Source organism: Suricata suricatta, chromosome 1, assembly GCF_006229205.1.
Source record: "Suricata suricatta isolate VVHF042 chromosome 1, meerkat_22Aug2017_6uvM2_HiC, whole genome shotgun sequence".
NCBI classification, from domain to species: domain Eukaryota; kingdom Metazoa; phylum Chordata; class Mammalia; order Carnivora; family Herpestidae; genus Suricata; species Suricata suricatta.
Window position 1 is genome coordinate 79130929 of NC_043700.1, and position 21344 is coordinate 79152272.

Sequence of the window (21344 nt, forward strand, 5' to 3'; positions counted from 1 at the left end):
TTTACACTTTTTTGTTCATATTTTTCTATGTCTATAATGACCATTTCTTTTATACTTAAAGAAGTCCCTTTAATGTTTCTTGTAAGGCTGGTTTAATGGTGATAAATTTCTTTGTCTTTTGTTTATCTAGGAAACTCTTTCTCTCTCCTTCAAATCTGAACGATAATCTTGCCAGTCGTTTTCATTGTAGGTAATCATTTTTAAATATTTGTATATATAGGCCACACCCTTCTGGATTGGAAAGTTTCTGCTGAAAAAAAAATCAGCTAATAGTCTTATATATTTTCCCTTATAGACAAATTTTTGTTTCTCTCTTGCTGCTTTTAAGATTCTTTCTTTATCTTTAACCTTTGACATTTAAGTTAATATGTATTGTGGTATGAAACTCCTTGGGTTTATCTTGTTTGGAGCTCTGTGTTTCTTGGACTTGGATGTCTATTTCTCTTCCTAGTTTAGGAAATTTTTCAGTTATTATTTCTTCAAATAAAATGTCTACATCTTTAACTCTTCTTCTTCTGAGATCCCTACAATGTGAATATTTTTTTCATTTGGTGCTACCCAAGAGATCTCTTAATCTATTTTTATTTTTTTAATTATTTGCTCTATTTGTTGTCCAGATTTTATGCTTTCCATTATCCTGTCTTCCAGATCATGAATATGCTTTTCTACATCCTCTAATCTACTGTTGATTCCCTCTGGTGTGATTTTTTACTTCAGTTATTGCATTCTTTAACTTTGATTGGTTATTTCTAATATTTTCTATCTCTTTATAGAAGGTCACACTGAATTCCTCCATTCTTTCTTCACCCTGTGAGTATCTTTATGATAATTATTTTAAATTCTTTATTAGTAAAATACCTAGGAATAAGGCTAACCAAAGATGTAAAAGAACTGTATGCTGGAAACTATTGAAAATTTATGAAAGAAATTGAAAAAGACACAAGAAATGGAAAAAAAACATTCCATGCTTATGGACTATGAGAACAAATATTGTTAAAATGCTGATACTTCCCAAAGCAATCTGCACATTCAATGCAATCCCAATAAAAATTGCACCAGCATTCTTCTCAATGCTAGAGCAAACAATCCTAAATTTTATATGGAATCACAAAAGACCCCAAACAGCCAAAGTCCTGTTGAAAAAGAAGACCAAAGTGGAAGGTGTCAGAATCCCAGACTATAGTCTCTATACAAAGCTGTAATCGTCAAGACAGTATGGTATTGGCACAAAAACAGACACATAGACCAATGGAATAGAATAGAGAACTCAAAATTAGACTCACGAATGTATGGCCAACTAATCTTTGACAAAGCAGGACAGAGTATCCAATGGAAAAAAGTTTCTTTAGCAAATAGTGCTGGGAGAACTGGACAGCAAAAATACAGAAGAATGAAACTGGACCCCTTTTTTTTACACCATACACAAAAATAAACTGAAAAAAGATGAAAGGTCTAAATGTGAGACAGGAAACCATCAAACCCCTAGAAGAAAACACAGACGGCAACCTCTCTGACCTCAGCCACAGCAACTTCTTACTTGACACGTCTCTGAAGGTAAGAGAAATAAATGCAAAAATGAACTATTGGGACCTCTTCATGGTCAAAAGCTTCTACACTACAAAGGAAAAAATCAACAAAATTAAAAGGCAACTGACACAATGGGAGAAGATATTTGCTAATGACGTATCAGATAAAACATCGGCATCCAAAATCTATAAACAATTTACCAAACTTAAAACCTGAAAAACAAATAATCCAGTCAAGAAATGGGAAGAGTCATGAATAGACACGTTTCCAAAGAAGACATGCAGATGGTCAACAGACACATGAAAAGATGCTTAACATCACTCATCATCAGGGAAATTCAAAGAAAAACCACATTGAGATTCCACCTCACACCAGTCAGAATGGCTAAAATTAACAACTCAGGAAATAACAGATGTTGGTGAGGATGTGGAGAAATGGGAACCCTCTTGCACTTTTGGTGGGAATGCAAACTGGTGCAGCCAGTCTGGAAAACAGTGTGGAGGTTCCTCAAAAACTTAAAAATAGAACTACCCTATGACCCAGCAATAGCAGTACTAGGAACTTATTCAAAGGATACAGGAGTGCTGATTCATATGGGCACTTGTATCCCAATGTTTATAGAAGTGCTTTCAACAATAGCCAAATCATGAAAAGAGCCCAAATGTCCATGAGCTGATGAATGGAGAAAGAAGATATGGTTTACATATGCAATGGAATACTGCTTTGCTATGAGAAAGAATGAAATCCTGCCATCTAGAACAATGTGAATGGAACTGAAGGGTATTATACTAAGTAAAATAAGTCAGTCAAAAAGAGACAGATATCATATGATTTCACTCATATGTGGAACTTGAGAAACTTAACAGAAGACCATGGGGGAAGGGAAGGGGAAAAATAGTTTCAAGCAGAGAGGGAGGCAAACCATAAGAGACTCTTAAATACAGAGAACAAAAAGGGTTGGTGAGGGGACAAGGGAGAGGGTAAAATGGGTGATGGGCAATGAGGAGGGCACTTGTTGGGATGAGCACTGGGTGTTTTATATAAGTGATGAATCATGGGAAACTACCCCTGAAACCAAGAGCACACTGTATAGCATATTAGCTAACTTGACCAAAATGTATATTAATAAAATAAACAAAAAATAAATAATCAAAAAATATTTATCACGTATATTTCTTTTTTCTGTTTCATTTAATTATTTTTCTGAGATTATTTCTCATCCTTTCTTTTGGAGCATATTACTTTGTCTCCCTATTCTGGTTGACTTTTTGTGTTTGCTTCTATGGATTAGGAAAAACAGCTACTTCTGCTAAAGTTGGAGTGGTCTTGCATAATGGATGCTCCACTCTGCAGACTGTGTGCTTGGCGACTTTTGCTGGATGGCTGGAGCTTGGGCTATATGAGTTCATTACCTTTTTGAACGAGGGCTTTTTACAGAAAGAACAAAGAAAAAAAGAATAAAAGAATAAAAGAAAATTGAAGAAAAGAACAAAACCAAAAGGAAAAAAAAAGACAAATTTTAAAAAGTAAAGTGAAACAAAACAAAACAAAAAACAAAAACACACAAAACTGCAGCTTATTTTCTGTTTCTCAGCACGAAAGGGCCCTGGGCTCACTGAGGTCACAAACTCACTATGAGCTGGACTTTGCTGCAGTCTGGGCTTTTAAGGTAGGGGAGAGAGCATTGCCACAGTTTCTTGGCTCTTTTAAACTGCAGCTTTGTTGTTGTTGTTGTTGTTCGCTTGTACAAACAGGGATGGTGTGGGCTCGAGGACCCTGGGCTTGCTGGTGTCACTATCTCACTGTGATGATCAGACCTACCAGGTATGGTATTGGACCTATCCTTTGTGGCATCCAGACCCTGAGCCAGTCTGGGCTTTTAGGTGGAGGGGTAGAGAGTGTTCCAGAAGTTCTTCAGCCTTTTTTTTTCTGTGTCGTAGTGTGACTAGGACCAGTGTGGGCTTGTGGACTCTGAACTTGTTAAGGCTGCAAGATTTCTGTGATGATCTGGCCAGCCAGTTATGGCATTAGGACCCACTAATTGTGACGTCCAAACCTGCCCCTTAGGATGTCCAGCCCTGCCCTGGTCTGGGCTTTTCAGGTGGAGTGAGGGAGAGCATTCCCCTAGCTCCTCAGCCCTTTCAAATTTTGGCTTCATGCATGTTCTGTGCTCCAGCATGGGTGGGTTTGTGGACCCTGGGCTGGCGAAGTTGCAGGCTCACTGAGACAACTGGGCTTGCCCATTATGGTGTCCAGACTGTCCCAGATCGTAGCTTTTAAGGTGGAATAGGAATGTAAACCCTGTGGTTCTACAGTCCCTCTGACTTGAAGAAACTTCCTGCAGCTCCTCCGCCAATTGGCAGAGTTCTAGTGTTGTCCCTTTTATGTGCTAGTTGCTCTTTGAAGCCATGGCTTTTTCTTCTGTGAGCCAGGACAGAGGGATCTGTTTCCATTGCTCAGTACTATCCCCCCCGCCCCATGCCATTCACAGCATCAAGGGTGGGAGAGGTGTTTCCTTGTTACTGTATCTCCATCTCTCTTGCTGTTCTGTTGGTTTCTCTTTATCCGTTCTATCTTTAGTTGCTCAGTAGCTGTTAGGTCAGCCCTCCGTTCTTCAGGAGAAACTATTCTATTAATAGGTGTAATTTGGTGTGTTCTGTGGAGGAGGTGAGTTCAGAGTTTTCCTAGTCACTGGCTTGAACTGAAACCTCTTCTCCCTGTTTTTCTGAGTGATTTGTCTCTGTGGTTCTCTTACATTTGGGTGGAAGGTTCAGATGAGGATCAGACAGTTTAATCTGCTTCTTAAATTGGTCCCTGTTTGTTCTCTACTTTGTGTGGGCACAGATGCCACTGGCTGCATCTGAGTATCTTCTTTCTTTTGATTTTGGTCCATGCATTTATTTTTCAAATAGTCCTCTGAATTTTTTGTTAGAGAGACTCCTGTAGCGAGAGATATGAAGTCATATCCCTAGATCTACCCAAAACATCTCATATTCATACAGAGGTTAATTACTATTCCTCTCTGAATAGGATACCTATCTCAGAGGTATTTTATCATATAATCAGACAACATCTAATCTAGGTTCAGAGCTCTATCATTATCCTACTTGGATTTTCCTTACTATGTCTCCTCTAATTTGTTCTCTTAAAGCCAGAATACATAGAAGTCTTGAGAGTGTCCCCATAGGGCAGTAGTGTGCTAAGAAGCTGGCTTTCTAGAAAACCAAATTTCAAATTTTTAGTGTTTGTCCATTTTCCAGGTATAAATACTCTCCCCATGGCTGGATTCAGGCTAATAAGGGGATATCACCAAATGCAGATTTTGGGGGACACCTCACGGGCTGGAGCTGCTGCTCAGGCAGTGCAGTCCACAATCATGGAGTCACACTGAAATTAACCCAGTAACGCCCTGAATTTTTGACACTGATCTCTGCATCTCTACTGTTCAAACATAACCCCAGCTTCTGAAACTCTTTCTGGAACCATGTGGATTTTCAAGTCATGGCTTCCCTACTACACACACTAAGAACGCCATATAGCATGTATCTCAATAGCTTCTGGGCCACATTTCCTTTAGGAGAAGTCACTCTGGTCTGTTCTTAGTTCTTGACCCCCTTTGTTTGGCCTTGATGTATTGGGCTTTAGTCGGCCCTATCTAATATGGAAACAGCTAAAGTAAGGATAATATTCAGTGTTTTTAGGCATAGCCCTTGAATATAATAAATGATTAAAAACACTAACTTGTAACATGAGATTTTTATATAATACACAGGTCATAATTTGTACAGTATTTTATTCTTCACTTTTAAAATGGTAGATTAGAAGTGCAGGTAAGGTGTGGTTCTCCTTAAATCTTTCCTTTCAAAGGAAACAGCCTATTGGTTTATGTCTGTCCTTTGTTTTGTTTTGTCCTTAAATCCTAAGTGTTTTCTTTGGTGGACCATAATCATGAATTCACTGAGTCTATAGCTGGCTCTTTTCCTTTGATATATTCTTTAAAATGTGTTTTTATTTGGTTTGACATTTCTTGAAAAGTAATCTTACAAGTTGTTTTGGGCGAAAACATTTTATTCCCAGATATTACTTGATCTATTGGCTATTTTGAGGGCTTTCTTGTCATCCTCACCCTGCCTGTGTTTCCATTTTTTGAAAGATGATTTTTAACAGGTGACAGTTTATGGCATTTGACTGGTAATATGTACTGCTTGGGCATACTCTTGAAAAGAGCAAAATTTTAAAGCTATGTTATCTCAAAATTGATAGAGCTGGTTGAACTTTAAATAACAAAAATAGGTACATTTTCTCTTCCAATATTATTGTTTCCCTCTATTATACATGCCTATACTTTTAATCCACAACATGTATCTTTTTCTGGGCTTATAGTAAGGGACTTGGTAAGCAATCATTAGCATTCTTGTAGGCTATTGACTTTCCCTATTTTAATTTAAAATGATTTCCCATCTAATACCCACATATTGCTGCCATATATCTTTTTCTCTAATATTTAACTATTTCTTTCATTTCCTCACTTCCGTGAGGGTACTAATGGTAATGTTATTGTGATGATTATTACTTTGGAACTCACTCATAATCATCATCATCCACTTCCTGCACTAGAACACAAAAAATGCAATAGATAGATGTTTTCTTCTTGAGAAGTTTTACCTTTTCCAAAAAATAGATCCTAGTCCTTTCCAGTGCTAAAACATATGCTTAGAAATTTACTTTGAGGTAATTAAAACCACTGTTCTCTTTGTGTTTTTGTCTAAAATGTGGTTTAACAATTTTACCTCAGATTCAATAGAATTAGTTATCTGTTTTTCCCAAAGCTGATGAAATCAAATCATCTGGGAGCTTTTCAGAAATGCAAAACACCTCAATTATACTGACTGAGACCCTTGAATCCCCAAGCAATTCTGGTACAAAGTGTTTAAAACTGACTTGTTTAATGTATAAATCAGTTCATCTTTTCAATTATTCACTCAATAACATTTTATACTCTTACTATTTAAAAGGAGATATGATGCGTAGTCAGAAAAAGTAGATTAATATAACATATAAATAAATAACCACATAATAAGCCACCATAACACAAATAATATGAGAATTCCTAGAGGGGGGCAATATTCTTCCTGGCATATATATGATAAGAGTTTGTTTGGTTGGTATAGTTCGAACAGGTAGCCATCTGATAAAAGGTGCTTCCAGACAGAAGAAATTTGCAGAAGTCACAAAACAATAGCCATGTTAATAATGACTAAGGCAAAATCCACATAGAGAATATCCTGAACTCCAGCCTGAGAAGTATTTGTATATGTTATTATATGACTGCGAAAATAACAACCCTAGAAATTCACTTTTCTAATATGACTTTTGCCTTGAAGATGTTTCTGAGAATTCCCCCACAAAACTACATTTCTCCTGGACCCCTCTTGTCTGTATTCCCTAAAGTGCTGGCAAGCTGTAATCATCACATTCTCCTCTTCCTCCTCCTCCTCCTTCTTCTTCTTGACGTTTATTCATTTTTGAGAGACAGAGTGCAAGTGGGAGAAGGCCAGAAAGAGAGGGAGACACAAAATCCAAAGCAGGCTTCAGGCTCTGTGCCGATGCAAGGCTCGAACCCATGAACTGTGAAATCATGACCTGAGCCGAAGTCTGATGCTTAACCGACTGAGCCACTCGGGTGCCCCACCACATTCCTCTGATTATCCTCTTGTCTTCAACTATTCTTGATGCCAAAGCCTTTATTTCCAAATCATTTGTTTTACTTTCTTCATTATTTAAGTATATACCATTGGTATAGACAAATGCATGCAACCTTCTTTGGACTAATTGAGCCTCATAAAATCTTGATAGTGGACTGTGATGGAGATGGCCAGCTGTCCATCAGAGATCCTGGTTCCCTCCTAAGATATAGAATTATGGCTACTCATCCCCTCTTTCACCCAACTGAATCATGTGACATTTCCAGATCTGTCCCATAAAAGGCTCTCATGTGATCATCATTCTCTCTCTCTCTCCTCATTTCCCTGTTGGGTTTCCATATTCAGGGTGACTAAGCCACTTGCCTGCAAGATGATGGAGTCTTCTCAGCATGAGTTTCTGTAGGACTTCATAAAACAGGCCTCCTTTCATCCCCTCCTCTGTCAAAAATCGGATCAATGAGATAATACACACAAGATTGAGATTTTATGGATAGCTATTACAAAAGCTAACATTGCCTTAATTTATACAAGAACCCAGTATTTTTTAAATGAGTGAATTAAGGGAAAGGGTTTTCAGTTAATATAGGCATAGGTTTTATTTTCACTTATGTCTACTTAATATTTCCGTGTTTTTTCAGGTGATGGTAACTCTTCTCTGTGAGCATGGGGGGCATATGAATTTGTAAGGTTCCAAGAGCAGAAAAAATGCATACCTCATGACAATCAGGATGCTAGCTAACAATAGTATATTTTTAATTTCAATACCACTGAATACTTCGCTTCACTGGTAAAGGGTATCTTAAATACAAATAACCCTACATTGCTCAACAGTTTTATTTTAATTTTACTTCTTTGTTTAGCTAATGACTTAGAGATCATTATCAGAAGTAAAGTAATCAATATTAGGAGTCTAAGTTATCCCGAAAGGGACAGGGAGATCTGGATTTTATGGTTACAGAGGATTAAGTAGCAGAACCAGGACTCAGAATCTATATTCTAGACTCCCAGGTTTGTACAGTTTTCACTATTCCATTTTAGTTATCTGCTTCAAGAACAACAAATCAGAAGAGAAGTTTTCCTTTCCAAACACAAATATCTGCATTTTGTATTAGGTTCCAAATTTCTTTCAAAACTGTGGCCCAATGTAAATTTGTTTTCCTCTGATGGGAGTCAAAGAAATGATGAGTTTGTGATCTGAAGAGAAAAGAGGAGACAGGGCTTCTGATGATGCAATGCCCATCTCTACTCTGGTGTAAGGGCTACCCACGAGGATGGTAGACTGATGCAGAACCAATTAGTTAAGTATGGAGGAGATATAAAGGTCTTTCGAGCTATGAAATGATTCCAAAGCACTGACATTGGGTGTTTAAAATGGGAACATAAAGAGTACTGAGATGTTGTAGATGCATTCAGGGGGAAAAAGGAAGCTTCAGAAATATATATTTTGGCTCAGTATTAAAGAAGAACTTTCTAGCCATTAAAGCTGTCAAGAGACAGAATATCTGATTTTCTTCCTGAGATAGTAGACCATGAGTCCAGTGTCATTGACCATGACATCTTGGTTGGAGGTAATTTAAATGGCACATGAAGGATCGGACTCAGTGAATTTTTTTCCACAATAATATTTACAGTCCCTTTCTAGCTTGAGATTTTGAGATAGACATGTAAAGTTTGCCATTTGGTGCTATGAACTACTGATGATACATTACTGCCAGATCTTCTTCTTTTTTAAATGTATCATCTTCTCTTTAGTAATATATGCTTTTTTAAAGAATTCGAAAATTCCTAAAAAGAGCTGAAAAAAAAAGAAAAATTGCACTGCAGTTTCACCATCTGTATAATCAGGTTTCAAAGCTGCAAATAAGCTAGTTTATGAGAATTCAGCTGATAACTATAGGGTGGGCTGGCTTTTCTATCAAGTACAGTGGGCACAGTGCCAATGACCTTCAGTTCTTTTAGGGGCCCATTAAAATGTTTTAATTTCTTTTAAGAACTGAAGAAAAAAAGAATATTTACTTTGAAAAAATTGTACTACATAATGTATTTATCTTTATGCCAATGTCATAAGCTATAATTATATACACACATCTATCTATTTATCATCTATCATCCATATGCAGAGAGAGAAAGAGGTGTGTGTGTGTGTGTGTGTGTGTGTGTGTGCACGTGCACATGCACTCATTCATGATGGAAGAAGGGCTCATGATGATAGAATTGTATAGGACCCATTGAAGTCTTAATGAACAGAGACTCAGGCTCGGAGGCTTCTGGTTCAGGAGCTCTGAAACTAGACAAATAAAAGGAGCGCCACCACAACAAATCTCCAGTTCCTGCTTTCGGCACAGGCTCTACCTCTCACATCACTGATGTGAGCCAGATGGTAGATCCTCTGCCCGCACTGCCTCTGAGAACAGAAATGTCAGCTCTTAGAATGGATCTCCAGATTCTGTGGACCATGTGCTTCTGAACTGAAGCCTTGAACAGCAGTATCTTATCAGAAAAGCTTGCGGCACACGCTTCCACCCTCATTTATACTACCTTAGGGATAATTTAGACTCTTAACATGGAAGGAATACCTGGAAGTAGATTTCTGGCATCCATCCTGGTAACGTACGAACTTGTAAGGTGGGGGATTTCCCAAACATAGGAGATGTGTTCCAAAGATTCTGAACAGCCAAATCCACCGTACAGAAACTACTGCCAACACATTAATACATTAGCATCTAGTCTTTCTGGTATGCATAGGTAGTGTTTCTATTTAACAGTTAAAATCAAAGCTATGACTTCAGTTACTGATTATTCTTTGTATGATTGACACTATTAACACTATTTGAATTATCTAATTTGATTTTTAATTAAAAATAACAGCACTTCGAGATAGGCAATATTGTTACTACATTTCCATTTTATAAATGAGGAACTGCAATAACTTACTCACAGAGATAGTTAAGGATTAGAGAAGATGGGTTTTATGCTGAGTCTTACCTGCTACACTACATCTGTTGTGTCCAAAATAGACACCTTTTATTTATTTATTTTTTATGTATTTATTTATTTATTTTGAGAGAGAGAGAGAGAGCATGAGCAGGGGAGGGGCAGAGATAGAAAGAGGAAAAGAGAGAGCCCGACATGGAGCTCAAATTCGCAAACTGCCGGATCACGATGTGAGCCGAAACCAAGAACCTGATGCCTAACTGACTGAGCCACCCAGGTGCCCTCTTTTAAACAAAATTTTTTTAACATTTATTTTTGAGAGACAAAGAGAGACAGAGCATGAGTGGGCAAGGAGCTAAGAGACAGGGAGACACAGAATCTGAAGCAGGCTCCAGGCTATGAGCTGTCAGCACGGAGCCTGATGTGGGGCTCAAACTCACAAACCATAAGATCATGACCTGAGCTGAAGTCAGATGCTTAACTGACTGAGCCACCCAGATGCCCTCTTTTTTAAAACTTTTTTTTTTTTAACATTTCTTTTTGAGAGACAGAGACAGAGCATGAGTAGGGGAGGAGCAGAGAGACACACACACAGAATCTGAAGCACAAAATATACAACTTTAAATCATGCTTTTTACATTTAATATTTTGGTACAAGCCTTTTTAAACCTGAATTTTAAATTTCTTTATAAAGATTACATAGTATTTCACCAAATTAATATTACGCAACATTTTTAAAGATTTTTCTTGCCGAAAATTTAGGCTATTTTTCCTCTTAAGTCATATTGTAGTAAGTCTTTGTGTATACAATTTTTCATATTTAGGATTATTTTCTAAAAATAAATATTATTATGAAAATAATAAAATAAATTATTTCTATTCTATAGGAACACAGCTTTTAAAGTGCTAGATCTAAAAGTTTAAGAATTATTTTCTTTTGAGAAACTAGCACCACACTTTTATGTACTATAATGAAGAAACAAGCTCATTAATTCTTCTGTTCAACATTCATACGTTTATTGCATGCCTGCTGTGTACTTGGTATGGTACCTGTAATGTCATGATGAATGTGATAGTCACTTATCAAAAGGGTATTATGGCTTAATGGTGTTAAAATAGGGTATGCCCTAAATAAGCATCTTGTGTTAATTATATATGGTAAGAATGTTTCCTATTTGGGAATACCTTTAGAGCTTTTCAGGGTTTTAGGAAAGTGGCATTCAAAGGAATTTCAACGTGGCATTAAGCATGCATTTTTTTCTTCTTTGCCAATTTGTTAGATGAAATATTGTCAACCGTTGTCTTAATGGTTATTTCCTTGAATCCTAATGAGGTTGAACGTTTTTCCATATGCTCATTAATGAGTTGTTTCTTCATTGTGAAATATCCTTTGATGTTTTGGTGTTCAGTATATACATAAGATAGACTTTGGTGCATTGCATTTATTGCAATATAATTTCATATCTGCTTTGCTTTAATTTTTTCTCTTAGCAATTACAAGATTCAGAAGTATAGTTGACCTCTTCAAAAAGGCATATAATTAATTTCATTTTTATTTATTTTTTATATTGCATTTTATTTGTATTTAATTCCATGATACATCTGGAATTTATATCTATATCTAATGGGACATATTTGATTTTTATTCCAAAAAGTTAGGCAATTATCTCAACATTATTAAATCCTTTCCTTCTCATTAATTTGTGGCACTCATTTTATCATACACTGAATTTAGATTTCCTTCCTATATTATGCATCCATAGATTCCTATGCCCATTTTTCTCAATTTCTACCATAATGAACATAGATATTAATTTGTTCCATCAAATTTTCTGAGAGCAGGAATTACGTTGTCCCTTTAAGGGACATAATGCTTAGTATATGACAAGTATTAAATATTAAATATTTGTTGAGTGAATGCATTAAATAGGGTGTTTCTAGAATTGCTTATATTTTCCTAATTATAGTTGCTTATTATTTCACTATATTTTACTAATTTGTACATAATTTCTAAGCCAATTCTGCTTGTGTTAATATGTTAATAACAATGTATTTTATTAGAGCAAAACCTCCCTTTAATATTTATACTCAGAATTTTTGTGGGGCACCTGGGTCACTCAGTTGTTTAAGTGTAGGACTTTTGATTTCTGCTCAGGGGTTTGTGAGTTCGAGCCCTGCATCAGGCTCTGCTCTGACAGCTTAGAACCTGCTTGGGATTTTCTTTCCCTCTCTCTCTAACTGTCTCCTCTCTCTGTATTCTCAAAATAAATAAATAAAGTTAAGAAAAGAATTTTTGTTATGATATATGACTCTTTATTCAAATGAACTTTAGAAAGTTTTCACAGGTTCCAAAATTACATCCATTAGAGTTTCGATTGGAATTATGCTAAAAATATAAATTAATTTGGGGAGAAGTGATATTTATCTTGTAAATACTTTCCTACTCATGAATCTGTTATGTTTCCTTATGTCTCTTTATAGCTTTTTATAATTTTCTTTACCTAATTCATGAGTTGCTTATTGATTTTGTTGTTACTACCGTAGTGATTCAAAATTATTGATGCTATTGGGAGTTGCATTCATTTATTTTGAAAATTTTACTTTGTTGATTGCAATTATGTGGAAAGTTATAGTTACAAATTCACCTTGCATCCTGAGACTTTTCTTGAATCATTTTATTAATTTTAATAGATTTTTTTGTAGTTTTTTAGTTAATGGGAAGATCATGTTGCGAATAATCACATTATTTGCTAAATTATACTTTGCCTTTAGAATAAGGGATGGGAGGGGCGCTTGAGTGGCTCAGTTGGTTAAGCTTCTGACTTCACCTCAGGTCATGATCTTACGTCTTGTGGGTTCAAGCCCTGCCTCCAGCTCAGTACTGACAGCTCAGAGCCTGGAGCCTGCTTCAGATTCTGTGTCTCCCTTCCACTCTCTGCTCCTCCCCAGCTCACACTCTGTCTGTCTGTCTTTCTGTCTGTCTGTCTGTCTCTCTTTCAAAAATAAATAAACATTAGAATAAGGGATGGGAATTAGTGAACAAAAGTAAGATTTTGAAAACTTGCTTTTGGAGGTAGAATTAAATTTCACATCTATTCTAAAGACAGTTAATTATTAAAGATTCTAAAAACTATCTGCATATCATCTATAAATCAAAGTTGGTTTTTTTAAGATTTAATATCATAGCATAGTTACAGTGTAATCTGGAAGATGCATATTTAGACAGAACAGTGGATTAAAAATTTTCTCAAATATTTGATTCTCTCCATTGGCACTAATTAATGGTTATTTTCTATGTATATTTAGATATTTAGACTATTAGTTTCTATTGCTACTACAAGCCAAGGCACAGAAAACTAGAAAAGCAGAAGCAGACAAGTCAATTTAAAGGGTTGAATTTCTAGATCCAGAAAATTAGTAGGTTCCATATTGTGTATGTCTATATTGATTTAGAGAAACCTAGTACTATCTGTTTTTTACTGCCCACGAAAAGAAATCAGCAGGTCCACTTTACCTCTTAAATACCTCCACGATTCATCCTTCCCTTTCTTTATCCCACTGCTTTAAATCAAGTCTTTGTCATCTGTTACTAAAAGTTTGGAACAGCCCCCAAAATGATCCCTCTCATCTCCTCCAGGCTATATTTCTCACAGCTGCTCAATATTCTGTCTGAAACACAAACTTGATCATCTTATTTCCTTGCATAAAACCTATATAGTTTCAACGTTTCCTGGAAAGCAAGGTCCAATCCTTAGCAAAGCACGCAGGACCTTCTGGAAAGGTGGCCAGTTCTAGTGGTTCTGAGAATGAGTCCCAGAACCAGACCTCTTGTGTTCAAATGCAAACTTTGCTCCTAGTAGCTGTGTGGGCTTAACTAAATATTTACAACAACCTATAAAATGGGTAGCTTTTTATTAATATTGTATGGTTTCTTCTTCACTTCCTGCACTTACTTTCTAACTGCTTTGCAGTGACCTGAGGGCATTTTGCAGTGACCTGAGGGCATTTTGCAGTGACCTGAGGGCATTTTGCAGTTTTGTTTCTCTGTTTTTTAAGTGCTGAATCTTTTAGGGGATGGATGTGTAAGATTTTCAGAACCGATGAGGACCTTCGTATCATAAAGTTTCCTGACAGACACAGCATGTTTGCTCCCTGAGATTTACTAAACCCCATTCCACTCAGCTCCTGCCTTTGGCATAATATCCCCAATCCTCTCACTGATGGGGGCTCTTGACCTGGGCTCACCCAGGCTGTCTGGGAACAACAGCAAGACATCTCAAGCCCAGCTTACTTTCATGGGGCAATATGGAAATAGCTAGCTTTGACTTTAGCCATATGCCCATCACACCAGAACACTAGGGTAGAGGGAGACAGAATATGAGTGATGAAATCATCATTTTGAGCCACATAGCAAATGCAGATAGGAACTAAAGAAAGCACCAACCTCTACAGCATAGGGTGGAACCTAATAAAGTTTATTCTGACTTTTTAAATATACCATATTTTAATTCTAATCAGTAATGTTCAATTACTTTAATATTGATAAGTTTTTCAAAATAGAATTTTGCTTTTTCAACTTAAAAACACACTTTTATGTCCTAATTAAAGCATAATGATATACTTTATCATGTATTGTGAAGGTAATGATACGTGTTAAGGCTTTTGGTTTGTATTAACTCTGTGGGATCTTTATTTAATGAGACCGTATACTTTGGTGAGTTTGGGTAAATATTGGTTCTTGCTACATGGTAAGAATTGATGAGTGATATCACCATAATGGAGATAAAATGAGTGGGAAAGTCTCAGACTCAAATAAAATAGTTGGTCTTTCTGCATCATAAACTTTTATTCCTTGAACTTGCACAATTATCCAGTTTACGTTTGACGTATTTCATCATCACTGTGTGAAGTGTTGCCCTTGCTCTGTATGCTCTTTATTTGTATTTTTGAAAATTTTTTCAAACTAACTTGTTTGGACACTACGGGTCATCTGAAACTACACTGACCTCTGCACATACACATTGCAGGGTAGACTCATCACCTTTGCAGATGCAATGACCCCTCAAAATATCAAGATGTGTAGTCTATTTCAGTGATAAGAGCAAGGCACTGACATCCATTGTATGTACAACAGAATACAATGCTTAGCCTTGGGTGGGTTAAAAAAAAAGATAAGAGAATGAATTACACTTTTGTTCAAGTGTTAGAATAAAGCTATTACCTCATACACCTAATGGCAATGACTAATTAGAGCAACAATTTTTTTTTCAAAGTCTACCTGAATAAAGGCTAAATATAGCAAACTTACGACTTTTCTACACAATTGGTAAATTATTTTTCTCTTTTGTGTTTAAAAATCAGTAGATGGTTTGCATTTTCTTTAGTAGCAACAGAAGCTTCATGCTTTCTCCTATTCCGAAACTATTTTTATCTAGCACTTACCTTGAAAGCAACTCAGGATCTATTAGACTCAAATAATTTCATATCTTAGGGCACCTAGGTGACTTGGTCAGTTAAGCATCTGACTCTTGAATTTGGCTCAGGTCATGATATCATGGTCATAGGATCGAGCCCCACTTCAGGCTCCACACTGAGTGTGGAGACTGCTTGGGATCCTCTCTCTCCACCCTCCTCCCCTCTCCTAACATAAATAAACATTTTTAAGAAATCAGAAATCTTAAAAATTATAAGGTGTTTTGTTTTTCCTAAGTTAAAGGTGTGATTCAAAGTTGACTCTGTAGTTTTCAGGCCCCATACTAAAAAACATTTAGAATGGGGAGAGATATATGAGAATGTAAATGAGAAAATCTTATGCCACATTTGCGCTTTTGATAGAACTGGAGGAAAGCTTGTTTTGATTAAAGTATAATGGTTAAAGGACAACTTTAACAATATAATTTATTGTTCTCTTTTTGGCAGATAAAATAAAATCTTGGTAATTAATTTGCAATTTGAAAATTATTCCTCATAATAAGAAGAAGAACCAGGTGGTGTTTTTTGATACACATATTGAGTGACAGTTAATAACAAATATTTTGACAAATAACATGACGTAATTGATAAAATATGTAAAATGCCCAGTCTCTGGAAGCAGATCATTGGTTTCACATTTAAATACTGACACTTAAACCAGCCATGGGACTTTGATTGAGTTACCTCACCCTTCTTTGCCAGTTTCTCTGCCCAGGAAGGGTGGGTAATAATAGTATCTACCTCTAGGGTGGTTATGTCTGGGGGGTCCCCAAGACCTGCCTCAGACTAGATGATTTTCCAGAGGAACTCCCAATATTCAGCAAAGCAGTTACACTGAGAGTCATGATGTATTACAGTGGAAAGAAACAGATTAAATCAGCAAAGGAGGAAAGGCACACGAGGCAAAGTCCCTCTGCCAGCTTCCGGGCGTTCCCTCTCAGTGGAGACACATGCGGATGTGCTTCATCCTCCCAAGAACAATGTGTGACAATTCATGTGAAGTGTGGCCAGCCAGGGAAGGAGCTCAGCTGAACTTTGGTCTCTAGAGTTTTAATGGGGGTCAGTCATGGAGTTTCATTAGGGGTCAGTCACGTAAGCAAGCAGCACCAGCTGATTGACCTCAGTCACTCAGGCTTTACCCTCCCCTGCCCCCAAGCAAAAACAGGTGTTCACCATCAGTGTACGCAGTCAGAGCGCACCAAGCCGCAGGCTTACAAAAACTCTCTTAGCAGGCAGACTATTCCAGGAGCACAGAGGTTATCCTCCAGAAGCTAGAGAAAAGCCAGTCCTGAAGGTGGACCTTTCATTAGCATGTGCAGGATATGACTAATTCAGGCGACCAAGAAACTGCGCTGTCTCATGACGTTCTGAGGATGGTAAGTCCTCAGGTTTGGAACGATGGGCATTATGAACATGTTAAATATTTTAGCCCAGGTCTTTAGTACGCGAAGTTCCCAGTGAACCACTACATTCTAACATGCTGTCCTTTGTCCTCTGCAGAGCCCTGAAGTCAGCAAAGCAATTATAGAAGAGTCAGAGCTATTTGAGGAATACAGCAGTAAAGCAGGTATAAGAGTGATTCTCAGTAACTAACATATAATGTTTATTTACATTGATAATAAATTCTAACTTATAGCCCCTATCATTAAAACAGTATATTACAAAAGTGCCATCTTGGTGAATTAGAATTTGTGTAACTGCATGTTATATAGGTGGGTGACCATATCCTAAAGAGGAATTGATATCTATGTATACATTAAATATATTTTGAGGGTTTGAGTTAGGCAAGGCTTAGCTATAAATATGAAGGAATTTAATAATAATAATAATAATAAAATTAATGTTTTCATTGACTCAACACCTATTCAGGGCAGCTGAATGACTCAGTCAGTTAAGCATCCAACTTCGGCTCAGGTCATGATCTCAGGGTCTGTGGGTTCAAGCCCTGTGTTGGGCTCTGTGCTGACAGCTCAGAGCGTGGAGCCTGCTTTGGATTCTGTGTCTCCCTCTCTCTCAGCTCCTCCCCTGTCATGCTCTGTCTCTCTGTGTCTGAAAAGAAAAACCATTAATTTTTTAAATCAACACATAGTCACTAAAAGCGTGTTATATGGCAAACACTTACCTGTGGGATACTTGGTGATTTTACAGAACAAAACTGGCATGGCCCATTGCTGCCCTCAAGGTGCTTGTAGAGGTGATATGTAATAAATAAGCAAATATCAATATATGAATAAAAACAGTGGTAAGTGCAATGAAGAGAAATAGCAGAGTTTGTGGGAGAAAGTATTGGGAGACAAAGGAGGAATCTATTGTCGACTTGCTAAACAGAGGGTATTTCTCTGGAAAATGACATTTAAACTAAGAACTGAAGTGTAGGGAAGAGTCCCAGGAAGATGGAACAGCAGTGAATAAACAAAATAGTTGATAAAAGAATAAAGTAGCTATAGCAAAGTCACAAAGCTAGGGAGAGGAATAAGATGAAGCTGGTATATAACTGGATGAAAATGTGTATGGGAAGTGGCCTGGTTGCATAGGTCGGCCTATGGTTGGGAAGGGGCCTTTGTCCCTGGTCAGCGCGACTACTTTCTGCCCTTGGCATTTCTGTGCAATGTCATTTAGTCTTCTTTTCTGGTTCCCTGATATAGATGCTTTTAAATCCACCATCTAAGCCTACATTCCTGCATCTGCCACAGTGCTATGTAAATATCTTCTGATTGTGCAAAGAGGTTCTCAATGTGTTTACTGCTTTGAGCACTAATTCCATGACATGTTCTGCATAAAATGGTTGGGAATCAAGAAGTTCTGAAACTTCCTGAATACAGTAACACTCTTGGGAGTTTTACTATAGTAGAGGTTTTGAGAACTTACAATAAACAGTAAGTAACTAAACAAACATATATGTCTATGCCTCTGTGAATGTGTGTGTACCTTTATTTAACCTGGTATTTCCCAAAGCTATTTTCATATTTATGTTAGAAAATGTTTCACAAGTCTCTTTCTTGGAAATATGCATTTTAAGAGGTTCCCTATACTTTGAGGTAATTTGACATTAAATTATATTAGAAAATTTACTAAAATCTAGATAATTCAAGCTAGAAAAATATCGGTTTGCTTTAGTTGTTCAGCTTTTTCAGGCAGAAGATTTTTCTTGACCTGCATTATATGGTTAATTGCTTCAAATCCTGATTATACTTTTTATGTGAAACTAATATGGAGTAAAATCTTACTAAATAATTCTCAGCATCACTATTAGTAATATTTGTTCTCTCAAATCAGGCAAAGAAATACCATTAGGAAAAGTTTGCATCTCAGCTGCTCTGAATCTGATTCTCTTCCATTGGAAATGTGTATTCTTTTTGGCTTATAAAATTGTCATCATTTTAAAAAGTTTTCAAGTTGGGAAAATGACTTGGAGTAGTGCCTACTTTAGCACCTAAAGAATGATTTGATTTTGTATAAAATGTGGAGATTTTGTATTTATAGCAATGAAAGCTTCAATGAGCCAGAATATTACATTTAACCTATACTTATTCCAGAAGAGAGGTTTTCTGCATCTGTCTTGGAAAGGGCATTGGCTTTTTTAGATCAATTCAGCATCAATTCAGTTAACTATTATTAAAACAGTAAAATAAAAACATGAAGAATTTCCTAGGATTTTGTAACTTAGAAACAAAAAGACTTGTTTCATCCCCAGAAAGACAAGAAACAGCTGTCCTTTAATTACTACTCCTGCCATTTGGTTTCTACTAGAGATGTCTCAAATTTGGAATCTAATTAGAAATTTTAATTGAAAATAGCTAAAAAAGAAAAGAAAAGAAAGAAAAAGACCAACAAAAAAAAAAAAAGAAAGAAAAAGACCAACATGGAAACATAAAAGCAGGGATAAAAATAGAAATGGTAATATTTCAGCCAGATTGAAGAATCACCTTTTATTTTTTTAGAAGTTTATAATTTTGTTTATTTTTTATTTATAGTTTATTGTCAAGTTGGTTTCCATATAACACCCAGTGCTCTTCCCCACAAGTGCCCTCCTCCATGACCATCACTCCTATCTTTAAATGAGTTTGCCTCTGGGTAACATGTTACCTGGCATGAAATTGAACTTTATTGTTCCCTCTCTCAGGAGGGATTTTCTCAGCCAAATGACTAGTCTTTTAATCTTTATAAATTATAATTTTTAGGGACTATATTTTGCTCAGTGTAGAAACAAGGGTTTTAAAGTGTTGAGGCCTTGGTTAAATTCCTGTTCCCTAATTTGCTTCCTGTCTGATCTTGGACACATTTTCTAAGCATTTTCAATCTCAGTTTACCCATCTCTAAAATGGGATTTTAAATCCCAGGCAACATGGTTTCTGTCTTCTTTGCCATTTGACTTCCACACTGAATGATATATAGTAGCATCTCCAGATACATGAAGTTCTTAAAACAAAGGAAAGAAAAGAAGGAAGTAACTGGGAACAAAACTAAATTGGAGAATACATAAAAATAATATCTAGCACAGAATATTGCAAATACTAAACATTCAGAAAGTGCCTATTGATTCTGTACCCTGGAAGCAAAGACTCAAAGAACATGAACTAATCCTTTTACTTAAACTTCTTTTTTCTTATAGATATTTTGGATTCTGCTCTTCCGATTGTAAACCCCACTTAAAGGCACAGTGACATATTATTTCTGAATTACAGCACTTTGAATGCTCCTGCATGATAGTTGCTCAATTAATATTTGTCTAATTGAGTGCAACCATGAATGAACAGTGCTAGAAAGTGGATAACCCAGATTGTCCTTGTCTCTTGTTTACAAACACTGTATCTAACATCCTATGCAGAAGCGGTTGTCCCTATGAGTGATTTCTTTCAGTGATAATATACCCACTTCCTGCTGCTTCTCCATGCAGTCTTCTCCCATCAGATTAACCAGTTTCCTGTTGCTGTGTATAGTCTACATTTGTAGCTTTGTGTCTTTGCCTGCATAATTTTTATTTTTAGTATTTTCTTCCTTTTTTTCTTTCATTCTTGCTTTCTTCTTCCACCCCTCTTCTCTTCTCACTCCCTTCTATCTATTCCCACATTTTTGATATACAAATCTCTCAAAGTCCCATTAAGTATCATCTCTGTGAAGCAGTTCCAGGTATCTCCTGAGATAATTATCTTAATTCCCCTTTTGTTTGTTTGTTTGTTTGTTTGTTTTCAGCACTGTCCCTTGCTCCCAATGGGTAGAAAGTGACCCTGACTTAGAGTTGGTGAAAACTCAGCAGTATATGTTAATGGCTCTTTCCTTCTATCCTCTACTCCTCCCAGTTTCCTTTTATCAAAAACAAAACAAAACAACAAAAACAACAACAAAACACCTCACCAAAGGAGTGAACCTCTGGCAGAGCTCACTGCTTGCTTCCACACTGGTGTCTGGGTTACTGGTGAGATAAATACAGGCCATGAGCACCAGGCTGCTGTCACATCAGTTGTCTGAGTCTGCTTGGGTTTCTGAACATGTCCTTAGTTTTGGCTGCCATGTCCTCGGTGTCTGGAGTCTGCTTCTGCACCCAGTGGTCCAAGTGCCCTGATTCCCAGGACACCTGCCTGCATCCTATACCCTGTGGCCTTACTTTACTTTAGGTATCCCTCCCTGATTTATGATTTGGAAATAGACACAATGCTGAGAATTATTCCTACACAGAAGCTACTACTGCTTCTCCATCCCTCACAG

General features: G+C 36.8%; 1 protein-coding gene across 1 annotated transcript in view; it reads left to right on the forward strand.

Annotated features, from left to right (window-relative positions):
• The first annotated feature begins 3053 nt into the window (after nt 1–3053).
• Nucleotides 3054–21344, forward strand: part of INPP4B (inositol polyphosphate-4-phosphatase type II B) — a 411625-nt gene continuing 393334 nt past the window's right edge. The window contains exons 1-2 of the mRNA XM_029940652.1: nt 3054–3351; nt 17139–17205. The gene's annotated coding sequence lies outside the window, so the exon portion shown is untranslated. The remainder of the gene's footprint in view (nt 3352–17138; nt 17206–21344) is intronic.